Source organism: Alligator sinensis, unplaced genomic scaffold (assembly GCF_000455745.1).
Source record: "Alligator sinensis unplaced genomic scaffold, ASM45574v1 scaffold94_1, whole genome shotgun sequence".
Taxonomy (NCBI): Eukaryota; Metazoa; Chordata; order Crocodylia; family Alligatoridae; genus Alligator; species Alligator sinensis.
Window position 1 is genome coordinate 425,429 of NW_005842073.1, and position 6,914 is coordinate 432,342.

A 6,914-nucleotide genomic window follows, 5' to 3' on the forward strand; every position below is an offset into this window, starting at 1 on the left:
TGACAGAGCTATCCCCAAGATTGTCCCTACCTCTGGTAGGTGGGATATCCCGGTCCCTGTTCAAGAAAACAGACACAAAGAAACTGAAAAATATCGGATTTCTTGTCTGGTGTAGCCACAAGATTAGCATTTGCATCTTGCAGGGGCCCTACATTTCCTGGTGCCCTCTTCTTGCTCCCAATGTACTTGAAAAAGGACTTTTTGTTGTCCTTAATCCTGGATGCTAGCCTGAGTTCCATCTCTACCTTGGCCTTCCTAATAGCCCTCTTATACTCACGGGCCGAGGAGGAGTATTCCTCCTTGGTTATAGCTCCTCCCTTCAACTAGTTGTATGCCCCCCTTTTAGTCCTCAGGCATTGCTGAATACCATTCCTGAGCCAAGGGGGTTTCTGAGCACTCTTACCCCCGCCTCCCCTTGCCTGTCTCAGGGACAGCTCACTGAAGTTGGCCCTTCTGAAGTCAAGGGCTTTAGCCTTGGTGTAAGCCCTTGACACCCTGCGTTGGATAGTGAAATCCAGCAGGTGATGATCGCTATTGCCCAGGTGGTCAAGATCTGCAGTCCCCTCACTAGGTCATCCCCAGTGGCCAGGACCAGGTCCAGCAAGGCTTTACCCCTAGTGGGGCTGTGCACTTCCTGGATAAGGTGAAGGTCCTGTAATACAGCCAGGAACCTACGTGAGCAGTCAGACCTGGCTGTCTGCTCCTCCCAGCAAATGTCTGGGTAGTTTAGGTCACCCATGACAATAACATCCCTTGACCTAACCACCTCCATAAGCTGACTGGAGAACTCCTGGTCTAGCTCTTTCCCCTGGTTGGGTGGTCTGTGGTAGACACTCACTGTAAGGTCCCTTTCACAATGCCCCCATGTAGTTTGACTCATAGTGTCTTTGCCTGACCATCCTCTAACCCGAAGCTAATCCTTGATGATGTGAGGTGCTCTTTGACATAGAGCGCAACCCCCCACCTTTCCTCTCTGTCCTGTCTCTTCTATATAGGGTGTATCCCCAAATGCCTGCTGCCCAGTCGTAGGTAGGGTCCCACCAGGTTTCTGTGAGCCTTTCTAAGTCTGAGTTCTTACTTGGAATCAGGAGGCACAGTTCTTCCTGCTTACTCCCCATACTATGAGCATTAGTGTAGAGGCACTTGAGGCCTCCTGAGGGTGCACGTGCCTCCCTCCCACTCCCAGGACAGTTGTGGCCCCCTACTCCCAGGACATTGATGCTTACCTGGGCTTCCCTTCCTCTTGTCACCCTGCATGCTGGTGAAGCATCCTCTCCACTCAAAGCAGTCCCTTCTCCCGGCGAAGCTAGTTTAAAGCCTGCTGTATGAGATCAGCCAACCTAGAGGAAAAGATACGTCTGCCCTTAGGGGAGAGGTGAAGCCCATCTCACCCCAGCATGCCCTCCATACAAAAACATGGGTCGTTGTCAAAAAATCCAAAGCCTGCCTCATGGCACCAGCTCTGAAGCTGCTGGTTAACCACGTCAATGCAGGCCTCATGACGCCTACCCCATCCACTTACCGGGAGAATGGCGGAAAATACCACCTGGGGTCCCGTCTTCTTCAGTTGGTGTCCCAAGTCCTTGTAGTCCTCCATGATGTTATCTGTCTTGCCCTTGGATGCATCATTTGTACCCACATGGGCCACAACTAGTGGGTAGTAGTCAGAGGGCTTGATTTTAGGGATAGTCTCTGTGATGTTGTGAATCCTTGCTCCAGGCATGCAGCAGACCTGCCGTGACCAGGGCTCTGAGTGACAGATTGGACCATCAGTTCCCCTCAGGATGGAGTCCCCAATGACCAGAGCTTTACATTGCCTTCTTCTCGGGGTATGCCTCTTCTGAACCGGTGATGTAGGTCAAGCGGCTTCAATTTCTCTGGGGACCTGTTCTTCTGTCTCCTCCTCCAGGAGGGCCAGAGCTGCATACCTGTAAATGATACAATTGGAACAACAAGGACTTACAAATTTAAACAGAAGCACATGAATGCACTGTTGGTTTGTGTTGTACTAGGGATAGATACCTTGTGCATTTTATTATATTAACATGAATAGTATATGACAGTGGTTTTCACACTTCCTACAGTCATGGAACCCTTTCATATCACTTCATCTGCCATGGCATCCCAAACCTGAAGCTGAAGACAGATATGAAGCCAGGTGACTGAGCCCCACAATGTCAGTCCACTGCCTCCTGGCCCATTCCATCATTATTCCCAATCTCTTTGTGGAACCTCTAATGACTTATGATGGAAGCCCAGGGTTTCATGGATTGTAGCAAACCCTCCCAATTTTTCTTTCTTTCTTTCTTTTTTTTTAAATGCATTCCCTCCCCTTCCCTAACCATTTCTAACTTTCTGTCTGACCTCTCTATCCCTTATAAGTAATTAGTAGTATTAGGTAAGCTAAGTTCTTATATGACAAGCCCCTTTTTTATATTGTAAACAGTGTTTTGCTAGTGTTTTATTGTTGTATATTGTATTATTATCATTTTTGTATTGATTTTTATTGTTTCATATGGATACTGTATGGTTTAGGCCTGTGTTTGTATGTGAACCAAGATAATGTCAAATTTCCATTTTGTATGTCAAGCCTGCATCTTGGGTCCTCTGCCTGGGCATCCCCTTTGTTGTAACTGTGACTCATGTCTACCCCTCCCATGTAAATTGGTTCTCACATGAATGGGAGTCATTGGGAATGATTGAAATACAATGGTAGCAGGCCTCTACTGAAAGGCCTGTAATGACCGGGCCATCAGCTCGCATTGATTCATCCAGGAACCATGGACCTCAACCAGGAACAGATACAAGAACCCAGCATTTGAAAGACACAAGACCCTGCAGAACCAGCAACTCTATCATAGTCCCCCACCATTACAGACACCTGAAACTACACATCCCTACATGGGAGCACACATGCTGAGTACACCAGGGGCTAACCCTTGCCTGGACGTGCCTCCTGTCACTAGGGTCACACAAGGTCTGCCCCTATAAAAAGGGGTAGTGAAAACAGACCCAGTGGGAACACCATTTCTATCTGAACCAGACCAGCTCCATGTCATGCTGCCTGTCCACTCCAGAGGCCCTGCCAGTGACCCCCTTTGGACAACACCAAGCTGAAGGAGACCCTGACTGGCCACTGAGGACCAACTTTCAGCCTGGGATGGGTAGATATCACCTGTACATTTCCTCCTCCAATTTGGACTCTCTCCCTCCTTCCGGACTTCAGCCCCTACACCAAGCCTCTTTACCCCTGCTGTCAGTGTGTGTGTGTGTGTGTGTGTGCACGTGCGCGCGCGCAAAGGAACCAAAAAGATATTGTGTCACTATCTCCCCTGTTCAATAAAACCACTGTCATTTGTAACCCCGAGTTGAGCTGTATTTTACTGAGCCCTGGTCCCTTCCCCATCTTAAATTCTGGTCTCTGTCTCTCTCTCTCAGCTTCCCCCCTCTCCACCCTGTCCCTGCCACCTCTTAGCTCCTCTCTTTCTCTTCTCTGTGCCCCTGCTGCAGCCTCTTGGCCCTATTGCTTTCTGCCATCTCTCAGTCCCATTCCTGCCTTCCACCACCTTCTTCCCATGTCTTTCCACAGCCCTTCCTGCCATTTTTGCCACTTCTAGCCTCCTGGCCCCATTTCTGCTGTCCACCACCTCCTTCCCCTCTCTCTCCACAGCTCTTCCTGCCACTTTTAGCCTCTCAGCCCCGCTCATTTCTGCCTCCTGTTGCCTCTCTCTGCTCCCTATCTCTCCGCCTTCTGTTCCCAACCTTTCCTACCCCCTCTTCCCTCTGTTCTCTAGCTTTCCCCCACATCCTCTCTAGCTGCCCCTTCTCCCCCACACAGTCCTCCGGCCTGCCACCAACTTCCCCACATCTCCTTCAGGCTGCCCCGCAGGTTTCCCGGCAGCCGGAGCCCTTCTCCAGCTCCCGGCACTGGCAGCCCCTCCCTCTGTAGCTTTCCGAGTTCCTCAGCAGTCCCTCTCCAGCACCCCTGGTTCCCGGAGCCAGCCCCCAGTTTCTTCCACACCCTCTCTAGTTCCCCTGCACCCTCTGTCCCAGTTTCCCTCTCCCCACTTACCTTTTGTCTCCCCTGTAGCTCCAGCTTTGGTCCCAGCCTCTGTGCTAGCTTCTCTCTAGCATCACTCCCCTGTTCTGCAGGCTTTGGGTGTTGTCCTTTAATCAATTAAGGTCAATTAACCTAAAGTAACCCCGAAGTCTCAGTTCTTCAGCCCAGCTTTCCCTAGTCTACTCGTTCTAATCCCGGTCCCAGCAACTTTCACTCCTCACACTTCCACTTTCTTACCTTAACCTTTCCCCAGGTATCCCAAGTACACCAAGCACATACATATATACACATCACAACACCCAAGTTAGGAACTCACTTGGGTGTACGTGTAGGTGAGTAGTACGTATGTGAACTGATATACGTATATGTCATTGTGTGCATGATATACAAATTAGAGATCCATGTGTATGTATTGAGTGTGCAGGTATTGAAAATTGATTCTGGTTTAATTTTTGGTCTGTATAGTGTGTGTAGGTGTTTAAACTGGTGACAAGTGTGCATATGCCTAGGCTGGTAATTGACTTTGTGTATGTGTATGCACCTAATTGATTTCTGTGTTTGTGTATGTGCAATTGTACACTGCACCCGCCTATCTAGCAGAGCAATTTTGAGATCCTGGGAGTTGGCCTGACCCCACAGGGCAACAGGATCACAGTTTGAAAACCACTGGCATATGAAATGCATCAAACAAAAAGAACCTTTCATTTGATCTCCTCCTAGTCTTACCTGCAGAATAAGGCGCAGGCCTTCCATGGGGCCTTTGGTGTTGAATTCCTGGACTAGGGGCAGACATTCAAAAAGCCTGAGCCTGAATTGATTCAATCTTTGCAGGTTAGTCTAACCTGGCTAGGCTGAATTGTTGACATGACATGTGCCAGATCAACACTTGGGACACATGCCAGATCAACACTGGAATATTGTGCTGTTAGACAAGACGGTGTGATACAAAATTATATACACACACATACACACAAAATACACATACAAAACTATGGGTTCATACACACATGCACATACACAAACATGCAAACACGCACTTCTGTGGCTGTGTAGTAATACTAGGGGGCATTTGGGGTAACTTGGTGCTTGGGGTTACTTGGGGTCAAGGTGTCCCAGGGTTACTCAGGGTCACTTGGGGCCCCGGGGGTTACTTAAGGTTAATTGGGACTGGGGTTACTCAAGGTCAATTGGGGCTAGGGTTACTTGAGGTTAATTGGGGCTCTGGGCAGAGGTGAGGGAGAAAGCTGGGGCCACAGCAAGGAAAAGTGGTGGAGCCAAGACGGGAGAAGCTGGCAGTGAAGCTGGTGGAGCAAGGTAAGCTGGGAGCCAGGTTTGGGAGGCTGTGGGTGCTGGGGCTGGATTGGGGAACTGGCCAGGGGTTGGGAGCCTGCGGATGGAGCCAGAGAAGCCAGGAAGCAGCAGAGAAAAGCCGGGCACTGGCTAGGCAGAGGAGCTGGGGAAGGGAAAAAGCCCTAAGGCAGCAGGCAAAAGCCTGGGGCTGAGCTAGAAAGGCAGTGGCAGAGCCGGTGCTGGGAGAGAAAGGCAGTGGCAGAGCTGGGAAGCAGCAGGCAAAAGGCAGGGGCTGGGCTGAAGAAGTAGCAGTGATGAGCTGGGAAGCTACGGGGCTGGAAAAACTGGGAGACAGGAGAGAGAGAATGGGGAAATGAAGGCAGAAATGGAAGCGGGAGACGGCCAGGAGAGACAGCTGAGGCTGGGGATGGGAGGTTGGAGTCAGCAGGGATGAACGGGGAAGCTGTGGGGGCTGTGGATCCTGGGAGGGAGCTGTGAGTGCTGGGGAGAGGTGGCTGGGGCTGGGAAAAATGTCAGGAGTGGGAGACAGGGCCAGGAGGCTGCGGGGAATGCCAGGGGGAACCAGGAGTCAGCAGGGAGTGAGGAGAACTGACAGAGGTGTTGGGGTAGAGACGGAAAAGCCAGGAATGGAGCAGAGACACAGAGAAGGTTGGGAGAGAAAGCGGAGGTGTCAGGGCAGAGACGGGAAAGCTGGGGAATGGAGGGAGGTCCAGGAGATGCTGAGGCGGCAGGGGAGAGCAAGCCAGGGTTTAGAGGAGAGCAGAGTCAGGGTTTTGGAGGTGGCAGAGAGGTAGCCAAGAGGACAGAGAGAAAGAGAGAGAGAAACCAAATGAAGGTCAGAGGGACAGGGAGCAGAGATTAGAGCAGGGCCAAGAGGTCAGTAAGTAAGCCAGTAGGGTTGTTGGTTTTTGTAGGGTCTTTGTCTTCCAAATTTTGGGTTCCTGTAGGGTCTTTCTCTTTCAAACGTTGGGTTTTGTCTCTGTTCCTGGGTGAGGTCTGTGGTGCCTGGCTGAGTCAATGCAAGGCAATGGTCAGGGTGTTGAGTTGAAGGTCCGGTTGTTACTAGTCATTCAGTAGAGGTTTGCTACCATTATGCCTCAAGCACCCTCATTCATTCCCATCCATTCAGGAACCAATTTATATGAGGCTGGTTAGACATTGTGACATTGGTGGACCTCACGTCCGGTAACACTCTTCGTCAGGTAGTCCCTCCCCCTCGTCCCGCCTGCCATGACTTCGATGTTATGGGTGATTCAAGGAGGGGTTCAGTGGAGTTCTTCTACCCGAGGGGTTTCCCCGATGCGGGTGTACTCACGGTTGAGGTGTGCCGTTGTTCCACGGGGCTCCGCCACCCCTACACCCCGTCCACTCGCCAACCGGTCACTCGCGGGTGAGATGGTACCTCACCGCTATTTGCCGGCCTGTCGGCCAGTAGGTGCTCCTGACCGTAGGGAGATAAGCTGATGGTTGCCCTCAGTCAGCCTGCCTTAGTGTCCTGCTGATCCCCGCCACTGGCTTGGGGCTTCTTCCCTTTTTCTCCCCC